At 37.4% G+C, this 12825-nt stretch overlaps 1 protein-coding gene across 4 annotated transcripts in view; it reads right to left on the minus strand.

Annotated features, from left to right (window-relative positions):
- Positions 1-12825, minus strand: part of LOC125269265 (pleckstrin homology domain-containing family G member 3) — a 66864-nt gene that overhangs the window by 53438 nt on the left and 601 nt on the right. The gene's annotated exons all lie outside the window — the stretch shown is intronic.

Below are 12825 nucleotides of genomic sequence, written 5' to 3' on the forward strand. Positions count from 1 at the left end.
AACCTGAACAAAGATGACTTGAGCACTTAAAGATCAACGGAATAAACCATCACAAATAATAAAAGCTGTTTGACGAACAGTTTTAAGATCTTCAAATTGCCACTCTGCCTTGGACATATATTGTGTTAAGGTTGTTTTCTGTTCTGACTGTGCCAGTGCACTGTGATAAATGTGCCCGAGCGAGACTCCTGCATTCCAGCTGCCCCCGGATTTGCCCTCCGAGTGGAGTGGAAAAGCTCTGGAGTCTTATCAGTCCAGCAAATGGAAATTCCAGCCATTCCGTCAGACAGAGTGAATCAGTGTTTGCCGCTGGATCGTGCGTGACGCTCGCCAACGTGCGACGTACAGGAGACCCGGAGGCCCGCGTGTCAGCGGACTTTCACACTGAAACCAAACCGAAACTTCAACTTCACTATTTGTTTACTTTTCACAAAACAACCCTGGCTCTGAATCCAGCAGGGAACAAAGTCAAAGCAATACACTTTCAGAGAATACAAACACTCCGGTCTTAAATTTAGGGATCTATGATTTCAACTGAATTCAATTGATTAGACGTACTTTTGGATTATTAAGATTTAATTAAACTATTAAAATGGAATCTCGAAAGAATTGAAATGGAAAACAGAGAATTTGAGAAAAAATAAAACGGATTTCATAGGGCTCTAAAAATGTCATTTTTGTTAAACTTTTAATAGTTTTATGTTTCATGATTTCAATTGATTAGAAATGCTGTTTGATTGTTAAATACTTAATTTAACCATTAAAATGGAATCAGGGAAAAATAGGGGAATCCAGAAAAATAAAAATAAAAATTTTAGGGGGGAAATAAAATGGAATTTGAGATTTCATAGTGCCCTAAAAATGTCATTTTTCTTAATATTTAAAAAAAAAAATTAAGAATATTATTACCAATAAGACTTAATATTTTCTGCTGAATTGTATAAGTTTTCATAATTTCAATTAATTAGACATGATTTTTGATTATTAAGTTTAGTTTAACCAATAAAATGGAATCCAGAAAAATTAGAGTAAAAAAAAAATTCTGAAAAATTAAAAAAAAAAAAAAAAAGAAGAAAAACAGAATTTTAGGGAAAATTAAAACAAGATATCATAGGTCCCTACAAATTTCATGTTAAACATGTAATATTTTTTTGTTGAATTGTTTAAGTTTTCATGATTAATTAATTAGACATGCTTTTTGAATATTAAATATTTTAATATTAACTATTTTAATTTTAATATTTAAATATTAAATTTAACTATTAAAACAGAATCCAGAAAAATTTAAATGAACAAAAATGGAATTTGGGGAAAAATAAAACAGATTTTATAGGGCCCTAAAAATGTCATTTAAAAAAAAAAAAAAAAAAAAAAAACTTTAATAAATGTTTGTTGATTTGTATGTTTTATGATTTTAATAAATTAGACATGCTTTTTGATTTGATTAATAAAATTTAATTTAACCATTAAAAAAATTATCAAAAAAAGTATTAAAACAACCAGAAATATTAAAACGAGGGTGTGTGGGGGGAATGAATTTGGGGGAAAAATTTAATTTAAAAAAAATAAAATAAAGAAAAATAATAAATTTAAAGAAAAATAAAACAATTTGAGAGGGGAAAAAAAAAACAGATTTCATGGAGCCATATTCTATACTTTTGCAGCAGTTTTCTACTCGATATCCTTGTTTTACATGTCAAAAACTGGCTTGAGATCTCAAACAGCTTCACTAATCTTGAACTAATTTGATTGTAATGGCGTGGAGAGCGTTTGTGAGCTCCTCTCGGCTGATTCCCATGAGTCTCCGTCTTTAACAAGAGCATCAGGATCAGAGATCAGAGCCACCGAAGTCTTCCAGGATTAACATCCACATTGTTCCTCAGTGTAATTGCTGCTTCTGCCTCTGAACTGACAGCTGTGCTGCTGGGACGAAGCCAGGATCACAGGCGAGACAGTCCGGACGATTATCCCACAGCGGATGACGGGAACACATCAGGATCAGGGCATCTCATAGGGACGCATTATTATAGAGATTTCTGCCTGTGTATGTGTCACCAGTGAATGCAGTCTGCTCTATTCTACTCAAATGCACCCTTTGCATTTCAAACAGATGACGTGTGCTGACATGTAAATGTCCATTTGGTTCAGAAAGCGAGGCAAAGTCCATCTGGAAAGCTTTTGTTCCCACAGCTGATAAAACGCGCTCACCGAAATCTGACCCTCACATCCAGGTCTGGGGTCTGTCCTCTAATTGAAGACAGATGGATCCGTATAATAACATGGATATTAGCATAGTGACAGTTTTATCCATTTTCATGCATTCCTTTTCTACAGCTGATCAAAAATATGATTTATAAAAGATGTTCAGAGCATTTCTGCATTTAACACACTGATCTCAGACCACACTGATCTATATGAATCTAAATATTGAAAATCAACTCTCTATTAGAAGTCATCTGAATTAATCACTGTACACTATAAAAAATGCTGGGTTAAAAACAACCCAAGTTGGGTTGAAAATGGACAAACCCAGCGACTGGGGTGTTTTATCCCAGCGACTGGGGTGTTTTAATGGGTTGTTTTAACCCAACGATTGGGGTTTGTTTAACCCAGCGACTGGGGTGTTTTATTGGGTTGTTTTAACCCAGCGATTGGGGTGATTTATCCCAGCGATTGGGATGTTTTATTGGGTTGTTTTAACCCAGCGATTCGGGTGTTTTAACCCAGCGATTGGGGTGTTTTAACCCAGCGATTGGGGTGTTTTAACCCAGCGATTGGGATGTTTTAACCCAGTGAATGGGATGTTTTAACCCAGCGTTTGGGGTGTTTTAACCCAGCAAATCGGGTGTTTTAACCCAGCGATTGGGCTGTTTTAACCCAGCGATTAAGATGTTTTAACCCAGCGATTGGGGTGTTTTAACCCAGCGAATGGGGTGTTTTAACCCAGCGTTTGGGGTGTTTTAACCCAGCAAAGCGGGTGTTTTAACCCATTGAATGGGGTGTTTTAACCCACCGATTGGGGTGTTTTAACCCAGCGATTAAGATGTTTTAACCCAGCGAATGGGGTGTTTTAACCCAGCAAATCGGGTGTTTTAACCCAGCAAATTGTGTGTTTTAACCCACCGATTGGGGTGTTTTAACCCAGCAAATGGAGTGTTTTAACCCACCGATTGGGGTGTTTTAACCCAGCAAATGGAGTGTTTCAACCCAGCATTTGGGGTGTTTTAACCCAGCAAATCAGGTGTTTTAACCCAGCGATTAAGATGTTTTAACCCAGCGATTAAGGTGTTTTAACCCAGCGATTAAGATGTTTTAACCCACCGATTGGGGTGTATTAACCCAGTGATTAAGATGTTTTAACCCAGCAATTGGGGTGTTTTAACCCAGCAATTGGGGTGTTTTAACCCAGTGAATGGGGTGTTTTAACCCAGCAATTGGGGTGTTTTAACCCAGCTTTTGGGGTGTTTTAACTCAGCAAATGGGGTGTTTTAACTCAGCAAATCGGGTGTTTTAACCCACCGATTAGGGTGTTTTAACCCAGCAAATGGGGTGTTTTAACCCAGCAAATGGGGTGTTTTAACCCAGCAAATGGGGTTACCCCATGTGTTTAACCCAGCAAATGGGGTGTTTTAACCCAGCAAATGGGGTGTTTTAACCCAGCGAATGGGGTTCCCAGCTTTAACCCAGCAAATGGGGTTTTTAACCCAGAATGGGGTGTTTTAACCCAGCAAATGGGGTGTTTTAACCCAGTGAATGGGGTGTTTTAACCCACCGATTGGGGTGTTTTAACCCAGCGATTAAGATGTTTTAACCCAGCGAATGGGGTGTTTTAACCCACCGATTGGGGTGTTTTAACCCAGCAAATCGGGTGTTTTAACCCACCGATTGGGGTGTTTTAACCCAGCAAATAACTTTGGGGTGTTTACCCAGCAAATAGTGTTTTACCCCGATTAAGATGTTTTAACGCATTGACCCCCGATTTAAACCCAGTTTAAGATGTTTTAACCCAGCAATTGTTTTTAACCCAGAGGTTGAGGTTAATGATTAATTGATTCGATTTTCTTTCTATTTTTCTTTTAATGAATTGAAACCCAGTTATATTCTTGAGTATGTTTAAGAAAAAGAAGAACATTCAAGAATTATGTTTTTATTTTAATATTTCCCCCCACTCTCAGCAGAGATCTCATTTAATTCTCCTCAATTCCCCCTGTATTGCAGAGAAACCCTTCATTTTCAGCCATGAGCGGTTGATTTTCTCATGCATCTTCTCTTGAGGTCTCGTGTGATTAATGCAGCTTGATATCAGTTTTCTCGCAGGAAGGCTGGAGGATCTTTTGCAATACTTGCTTTTTTCTAGCTGGCATTGCAAAAGACTCTTTGGGTGTTGCTTTGTTATTTTGTAACAAATTACAGCCTACACTTTAGGCTGTAAGTTGGGTTGAAAATGGACAAACCCAGCAGTTGGGATGTTTTAACCCAGTGATTGGGATGTTTTAACCCAGCGACTGGGATGTTTTAACGCGCCGATTGGGATGCTTTAACCCTACGTTTGGGATGTTTTAACCCTATGATTGGGATGTTTTAACCCAGCGATTGGGATGTTTTAACCCAGCGATTGGGATGTTTTAACCCGGCGATTGGGATGCTTTAACCCTACGTTTGGGATGCTTTAACCCTACGTTTGGGATGTTTTAATCCTGCGATTGGGATGTTTTAACCTGCCGATGGGGATGTTTTAAACCGGCGATTGGGATGCTTTAACCCTGCGATTTGGAAGGTTTAACGAGGCGATTGGGATGTTTTAACCCTACGATTGGGATGTTTTATCCCTACGACTGGGATGTTTTAACCCTACGACTGGGATGTTTTATCCCGGCGATTGGGATGTTTTATCCCTACGACTGGGATGTTTTAATCCTGCGATTGGGATGTTTTAATCCTGCGATTGGGATGTTTTAATCCTGCGATTGGGATGTTTTATCCCTACGATTGGGATGTTTTAACCCGGCGATTGGGATGTTTTAACCCGGCGATTGGGATGCTTTAACCCTACGTTTGGGATGTTTTAATCCTGCGATTGGGATGTTTTAACCTGCCGATGGGGATGTTTTAAACCGGCGATTGGGATGCTTTAACCCTGCGATTTGGAAGGTTTAACGAGGCGATTGGGATGTTTTAACCCTACGATTGGGATGTTTTATCCCTACGACTGGGATGTTTTAACCCTACGACTGGGATGTTTTATCCCGGCGATTGGGATGTTTTATCCCTACGACTGGGATGTTTTAATCCTGCGATTGGGATGTTTTAATCCTGCGATTGGGATGTTTTAATCCTGCGATTGGGATGTTTTAATCCTGCGATTGGGATGTTTTAATCCTGCGATTGGGATGTTTTATCCCTACGATTGGGATGTTTTATCCCTACGATTGGGATGTTTTAACCCGTTTTAACCCGGATGCTACGATTGGGATGCTTTAATCCTACGTTTGGGATGTTTTAATGTTTTAATCCTGCGATTGGGATGTTTTAACCTGCCGATGGGGATGTTTTAAACCGGCGATTGGGATGCTTTAACCCTGCGATTGGGATGTTTTAACCCGGCGATTGGGATGCTTTAACCCTACGTTTGGGATGTTTTAATCCTGCGATTGGGATGTTTTAACCTGCCGATGGGGATGTTTTAAACCGGCGATTGGGATGCTTTAACCCTGCGATTTGGAAGGTTTAACGAGGCGATTGGGATGTTTTAACCCTACGATTGGGATGTTTTATCCCTACGACTGGGATGTTTTAACCCTACGACTGGGATGTTTTATCCCGGCGATTGGGATGTTTTATCCCTACGACTGGGATGTTTTAATCCTGCGATTGGGATGTTTTAATCCTGCGATTGGGATGTTTTAATCCTGCGATTGGGATGTTTTAATCCTGCGATTGGGATGTTTTATCCCTACGATTGGGATGTTTTATCCCTACGATTGGGATGTTTTAACCCGGCGATTGGGATGCTTTAATCCTACGTTTGGGATGTTTTAATCCTGCGATTGGGATGTTTTAACCTGCCGATGGGGATGTTTTAAACCGGCGATTGGGATGCTTTAACCCTGCGATTGGGATGTTTTAACCCGGCGATTGGGATGTTTTATCCCTACGATTGGGATGTTTTATCCCTACGACTGGGATGTTTTAACCCTACGACTGGGATGTTTTATCCCGGCGATTGGGATGTTTTATCCCTACGACTGGGATGTTTTAATCCTGCGATTGGGATGTTTTAATCCTGCGATTGGGATGTTTTAACCCTACGTTTGGGATGTTATAATCCTGCGATTGGGATGTTTTAACCTGCCGATGGGGATGTTTTAAACCGGCGATTGGGATGCTTTAACCCTGCGATTTGGAAGGTTTAACGAGGCGATTGGGATGTTTTAACCCTACGATTGGGATGTTTTAACCCGGCGATTGGGATGTTTTATCCCTACGATTGGGATGTTTTATCCCTACGACTGGGATGTTTTAACCCTACGACTGGGATGTTTTATCCCGGCGATTGGGATGTTTTATCCCTACGACTGGGATGTTTTAATCCTGCGATTGGGATGTTTTAATCCTGCGATTGGGATGTTTTATCCCTACGATGGGATGTTTTAACCCGGCGATTGGGATGTTTTATCCCTACGACTGGGATGTTTTAATCCTGCGATTGGGATGTTTTATCCCTACGACTGGGATGTTTTATCCCTACGACTGGGATGTTTTAACCCGGCGATTGGGATGTTTTATCCCTACGACTGGGATGTTTTAATCCTGCGATTGGGATGTTTTATCCCTACGACTGGGATGTTTTATCCCTACGACTGGGATGTTTTAACCCTACGATTGGGATGTTTTAACCCGGCGATTGGGATGCTTTAACCCTACGATTGGGAGGTTTTAATCCTGTGATTGGGATGTTTTGATGTTGGAAAGGTCACACGTGACATAGGTGTAAGTAATGCGGTAGGGCGTAAAACTCCATCTCATTTTCCGAAATTGTTGTTTTACCTTTTTTTTGTAAAGGCCGTTTGGCTTAGTCTTTGTACGTTCTCTTTGTAAACACTGGATCGGTACTTCCGCCTACGTCACGCGTGTCCTTTCCAACATGATTACGTAATGCGTGGCACATCGCAGAGCAGTGTAAGACGAGCATTTGTGGTTAAAAAGTTTTTGTTTTTTTTTATTATTCCTCGTCTGGGATCATGTAGAGCTCTTTGAAGCTGCACTGAAACTGACATTTGGACCTTCAACCCGTTGAACCCCAGTGAAGTCCACTATATGGAGAAAAATCCTGGAATGTTTTCATCAAAAACCTTCATTTCTTTTCCACTGAAGAAAGAAAGACATGAACATCTTGGATGACATAGGGAAATTTTTATTCTGAAGTGAACTAATCCTTTAAATAAAACTACCCAGCAGGTTGGGCAAACATTTAACCCAACTGCTGTGTTAAAACAACCCAATCGCTGGGTTTGTCCATTTTTAACCCAACTTTGGTTGTTTTTAACCCAGCATTTTGTAGAGTCCAGAAAGTGATGATTTTGTTATCTTGAACACATGGGATGGAAACGCTGCTTTATTTGCAAATGTTTTATGCCATATTCCAATTTCATACATAAGTTAAATTCTCAACTTTTGATGGAAACATAGCTAATGTCTCAGTACTCAGATCTGCTGAGATCTCAGTTTGCAATCAAAAGAGATCAGAGATTTCAACATGATCTATTCAGCTCAATTCACATTTATTTGTATAGCGCTTTTCACGATACATATCCTTTCAAAGCAGCTTTACAGAGAATGCATGTCAAACATTTCTCATCAAATTTTACAGCTTTACACTCTTACTGTATGTTTCTCCTGAAGAATATTAGAGAAAACAAATGGGAAAAGTTGATAGCGAGACAAGCAAAGAAACTGTCATCTGCAGAAAATCCACTGAAACGGAAACCTGATGCCATGCAACATAAATCAGGATAGTTTTTAACACTATCTGCTTTAGAAGCCATTCATTCTCATAAACGTACGAGACACAATCTAGTGACAGTTTCCAGACTCAAAACAGACCGTACACTCTTTCATTATCACTGTGTATTTATTTTCAGCAGTAAATAAAAGTCTGTCAGAAAAGCCTCCCTATGGAATTCCTCAGCTTTCTTTCTCACGCATGGTTAAAACACAAGGCGACAATTACTTCCTCAATTAAATCACTTCCGAAAGGCAAACACTCCCTAAAAATACTCTCCTCTCTTCCGCCGCTGACCCCACGACCCGACACCGTCTGCGGGACCAAACCCTCGGGACGCCTGGAGTACTACAGACGGGCCTGAGGGAGCGACGGAAGAGCCAGAGGGAGGTGCGCAAAAACATGAAAACGCAGACGCAGGGTAACTTACTGGAGACACACTTTTATTATTTCAGCTGTTTATCTTGGCTGACCTTGTGTACGGTCTCACCCTTCAAGAGAAGGTTCAGGGAGAAAGACATACAGTAGTAAACACTCACAATCAGATTTGATCTTAACCTACGTCAAAAATGAGGAGCAGAAATTCTGTTTAATTCTGTTTTTGAGTTGAGTTTAAGTTATGCATGTCATATGAATATTAAGGCTCCATGCCTTGTAATCGGCCAATATTTGGTCATTTTGTGAATGCAGTACCCACAACGCAATGCACCAACGAACCAGGTGATATAAACTACAATTTTTCGTCACTCATTTGGATCTATGCAAAACAACTGTATTCATTTCTAATTAAACATGCATTGTCTGAAACTCTTATTGCATACTATTTCACATATATTTCAAATGTATTCCAGCACTGCAGAACACAATCACGAATCATGCTGATCATTCCCAGAATGCCGTAAAATTCCTTTACTTTATGAGCTCATAAGCGATGTGTAAAGATGGTTGGATAAGACATCTTCCCATCCGAACACCCGCGAGCTCTATAAATAAACCTTACACACACGTGCACGTGGACCCGCGCCAGCTGCCTGTAATTGCTCAATGATGATTTCCTGAAGAAAAGCAGAAACACATTTCATGCAGATTCTCTCGTGAAACGCACCTCACACTCACAATATCTCCTTTAAAATAGATCTTGAGCTGCTCATGTCTGCCAGCCTAAAACTGGCCGTTCTTTTGCTTATTTATCTTGGGAACTCTCCAAATTCATAGTTTAAAACTAAAGATATTTTCCACAGACAACTTTATAAACTTGACTATATTAAAGTGCCCCAATTATGCTATTTTTAAGGTTCCTACTTTTAGTCTCCTACAATAGTTTTACATGCATCCAAGGTCAAAAAACACATATTTTCTCATAATATCCAATGCAGCATCAACTTTTCTCACAGTGTCTGAAACGGTTCAGTCAAGGATTCGGTCTCTCTAAACCCCGCCTTTCTGAGAGCTGCTCTGCTGTGATTGGTCAGACTGCCCAGTTTGTTGTGATTGGTCAAACACTTACAGTGTGTGTCAGAGACAAAACGACCATGATTCAATCATTCAATGGACATAATTTTTGTTCAGGGTGTCATATAAAGAAATTATAAACATGCAAAAACAAGAGAGAACCAACACATTATTAATAACTGATTATGTTGTTGTTAATGCATGCTTTTTCTTGAGAGCTTTTTGTTTTTTTTTATGCATTTTTTTTGTTTGCATAGTAAAATAAAACCTGCAGCCTTTTTTTTTTTTGCCAAATAATTGTCAGATTTATACATTAACTAAGTTTAGTGTTTTGTTCTTCCTTCAGATTACAAAATAAATACAATATTTAAGGGCTGTTTAAGAAAATCAATCATGATTAATCGCATCCAGAATAAAAGTTTGTGTTTACATAATATGTGTGTGTGCTATGGATATTTATTTTGTTTTTATAAACACATTCATATGCATGCATATATTTAAAATAAATAAATAAATAAATACTTATATATAATTTAAATTATTATATACATATGTACATGTATATACGTGTATGTGTATAAGTATGCGTTTATAAATACAAAAAAATATATACACAGCATGTAAACACAAACTTTTATTTTGGATGCGATTAATCTTTAAATAGCCCTAATTTACTCATATTTTGAAGGTTTAATTAAACTTGTAGAGTCATTAAAAACAAAAATCACTTTTGGACAATACTGTATATATAATTTCACACTATTATATTAAAAGATAGAAAATAATGCAAAAAAATATTATAAAATTTGTTATATACAATGCATTTATATTACATTATATTTGCCAAATCAGAAATGCAATATAAATATCATTACACTGTAAAAAAGAATTGTTGGTTTAACTTAAAAAAAAAGTAAGTTACCTGGTTACCTTATTTTAAGTTCACTAAAATAAAAATGAAAGTGATTGGTGTAATCAACAGAAACTGAAAATATTATGTTATCTGAAGTTGATTTGGCAAAAAGAAAAAATGCTGTGTTAAATCATAAAATATTTTTTTAGTGTAGTGATGGTATCACACGTTCATACCATAGTACTTTGAAGTGGTTTACCAATATATCGCCAAATACCATGTTATTAACATCTGATCCGTATTACATGGTGTAGCACTTTAAAACTCATTTTCCTTAAAGGTCTTAATCTTGAACCCTTTCAAACCCCTCAGATTCACGCCTGGAGCTCTGCCACAATAGAGCTTCTTCTTGAAGATCCATAAATCTCTCCGTTCAGCGTTCAGCTGTTAAACTTCTACTTGGACAAATAACCCCAGTAACACTGTTCCCTTGGGGACTTTTAACCCAGACAAGGTCAAAGCAAAACCCTGACCCCGTCCAACAACACTGCGCTGGGAACCTGAATGAATGATGAATGGGAGTAAATGGTAGTGATAACTAAGCTGCACACCAAATAAACTCTCAGGTGAGGAATAATTAGTAGTAGCTGACCGGTTTGTTTTTAAATGATGAAAAAAGCTGACTGATTGATTCACTAACAAAACAGACATCGCTCTACAAAAGATTTAACAGCAGAGCTCAACTACAAAACTTCTATTCACTTTAAAACTTTCACTGACTTTTAGGATTTCATTAGTTTCCTGGCGTGGAAAAAACAAGCCTAGATTTTCCATATTGTGTTACACCGTCCATTGACCAATAAGGTTTTTAAATGTATAAAAAAACATAATGGAGATATAATTCATTTTGAAGTTTTATTAAGTGTTAACAATGTTTTTATAATCAATTAACACTGCTTTTGTCATTTTTTACAAGATGGACAAAATTTGTCACCAAAAAAGTCATTTGGTTTACCAAAATTTTGGTTTTACTGAATGACACTTTTGGTTACACCGAATGACGCTATTTTCAATCAATGCTAACAGGCTGATATCATGCAAAAGGACAATCAAACATTTTTATATTTAGTACAAGTTTTTAAAATATTACAACATTTTCCATGTTTTATAGCAGTTTTTATGCGTATGATCAAGTGAAAACATGAATTTTTCAAATAGTTAAGAGAGAGTTAGTTACTTTGCTTCACGACCATGTGGTCCTTTGCAGGTGTCTTAATGATGTCACATCCTATCACATGACTTGATCTAAAATAGTCCCTTTATATTGGTTACTACGAATGACATCAATGAAATTCATTTTTCCGGACATTTTTCTCATAAAGCAACGACTTCTACACATAATTTTAATACCATTTTGCACTATGTTGATATATGATGTTTTAAAATCATGCCAGATTAATAAATATATACATTTATTACATTTTAAGATATTTTAAATCACAAATGAACGGTTGGACGGTTAAACCGAATGACCTTTTGACACTTCAAAATCTTTAAAATGCCTTTATATGTAGAAAAATATAATTAAAACCTTTTGGATTCAATAAAAGAGATCTAGTTACATACTTTGGATGTCTTATCTTTGTTTTTTATTGTTATTAAAGCCTTTGGACAAAAAAAATGATCCGTTCATTGACCCAATCCCAAATAAGCAAACCAAGACTAACACAAGCATCATTTGCGCATAATATAAAACCAATAAGATGCACAAACATTTCACTAAATCAACACGTCATCATTTGTTAATCAAAGCTATACTGATCAAAGTTCAGGTGCCGTAGACGAATATTCTCTTCACATAGTACACTTTATCTCAGGGTTATCAGAACATTTTAACAACCCAAAAACATCCGCAGATCAACAACACCCTAAAATCCTTTCGCTAATTTGGTGTTCCGCTGAATTTCGACCCCCTGCCAGATTATTAACCCCCTAGTATTGGTTGGTTTAGGAGTGGGGGAGGGGTTAGGATTAGCCAATCAGGTAGCGACTTCAACAAGGGGGGTCGAAATTTGACAACTGGGTCAAAAATGACCCGCGTATTAAATTGCTTGTAAGTCTCCCGTTATGCTATATTAACACCAAATATTTTATTCAAATGTGTTTTCTTTCAATTAAGACAAAATTTGCATTTCTTTTTGGAGCTGATTGATCGTAAGCATCATTAATCTGAGCTCATGAAATAAAATATTAAGATTGAATCCAATATTTGGTGGTAATATAGCATAATGAGAGACTTACAAGCAATTTATAAGTCGTTTTTGACCCAGAACAACACAAGTGTGACAAGTAGTAAAAATAATAATAGTAAAAATAATAAAAAAAGTAAAAATTTTCAAAATCTTTTTAGAAAGTTGTTTTACCCACAAAGTTTTAGTCGAATGATACTCGTGAAAAGAAGATCATCTCCAGGTCAAAATTAAACTAGGGTTAAAAATAAAAGGTGTTTAAAAGGTTT

This window comes from Megalobrama amblycephala, linkage group LG5, assembly GCF_018812025.1.
Source record: "Megalobrama amblycephala isolate DHTTF-2021 linkage group LG5, ASM1881202v1, whole genome shotgun sequence".
In the NCBI taxonomy this organism is placed as follows: Eukaryota; Metazoa; Chordata; class Actinopteri; order Cypriniformes; family Xenocyprididae; genus Megalobrama; species Megalobrama amblycephala.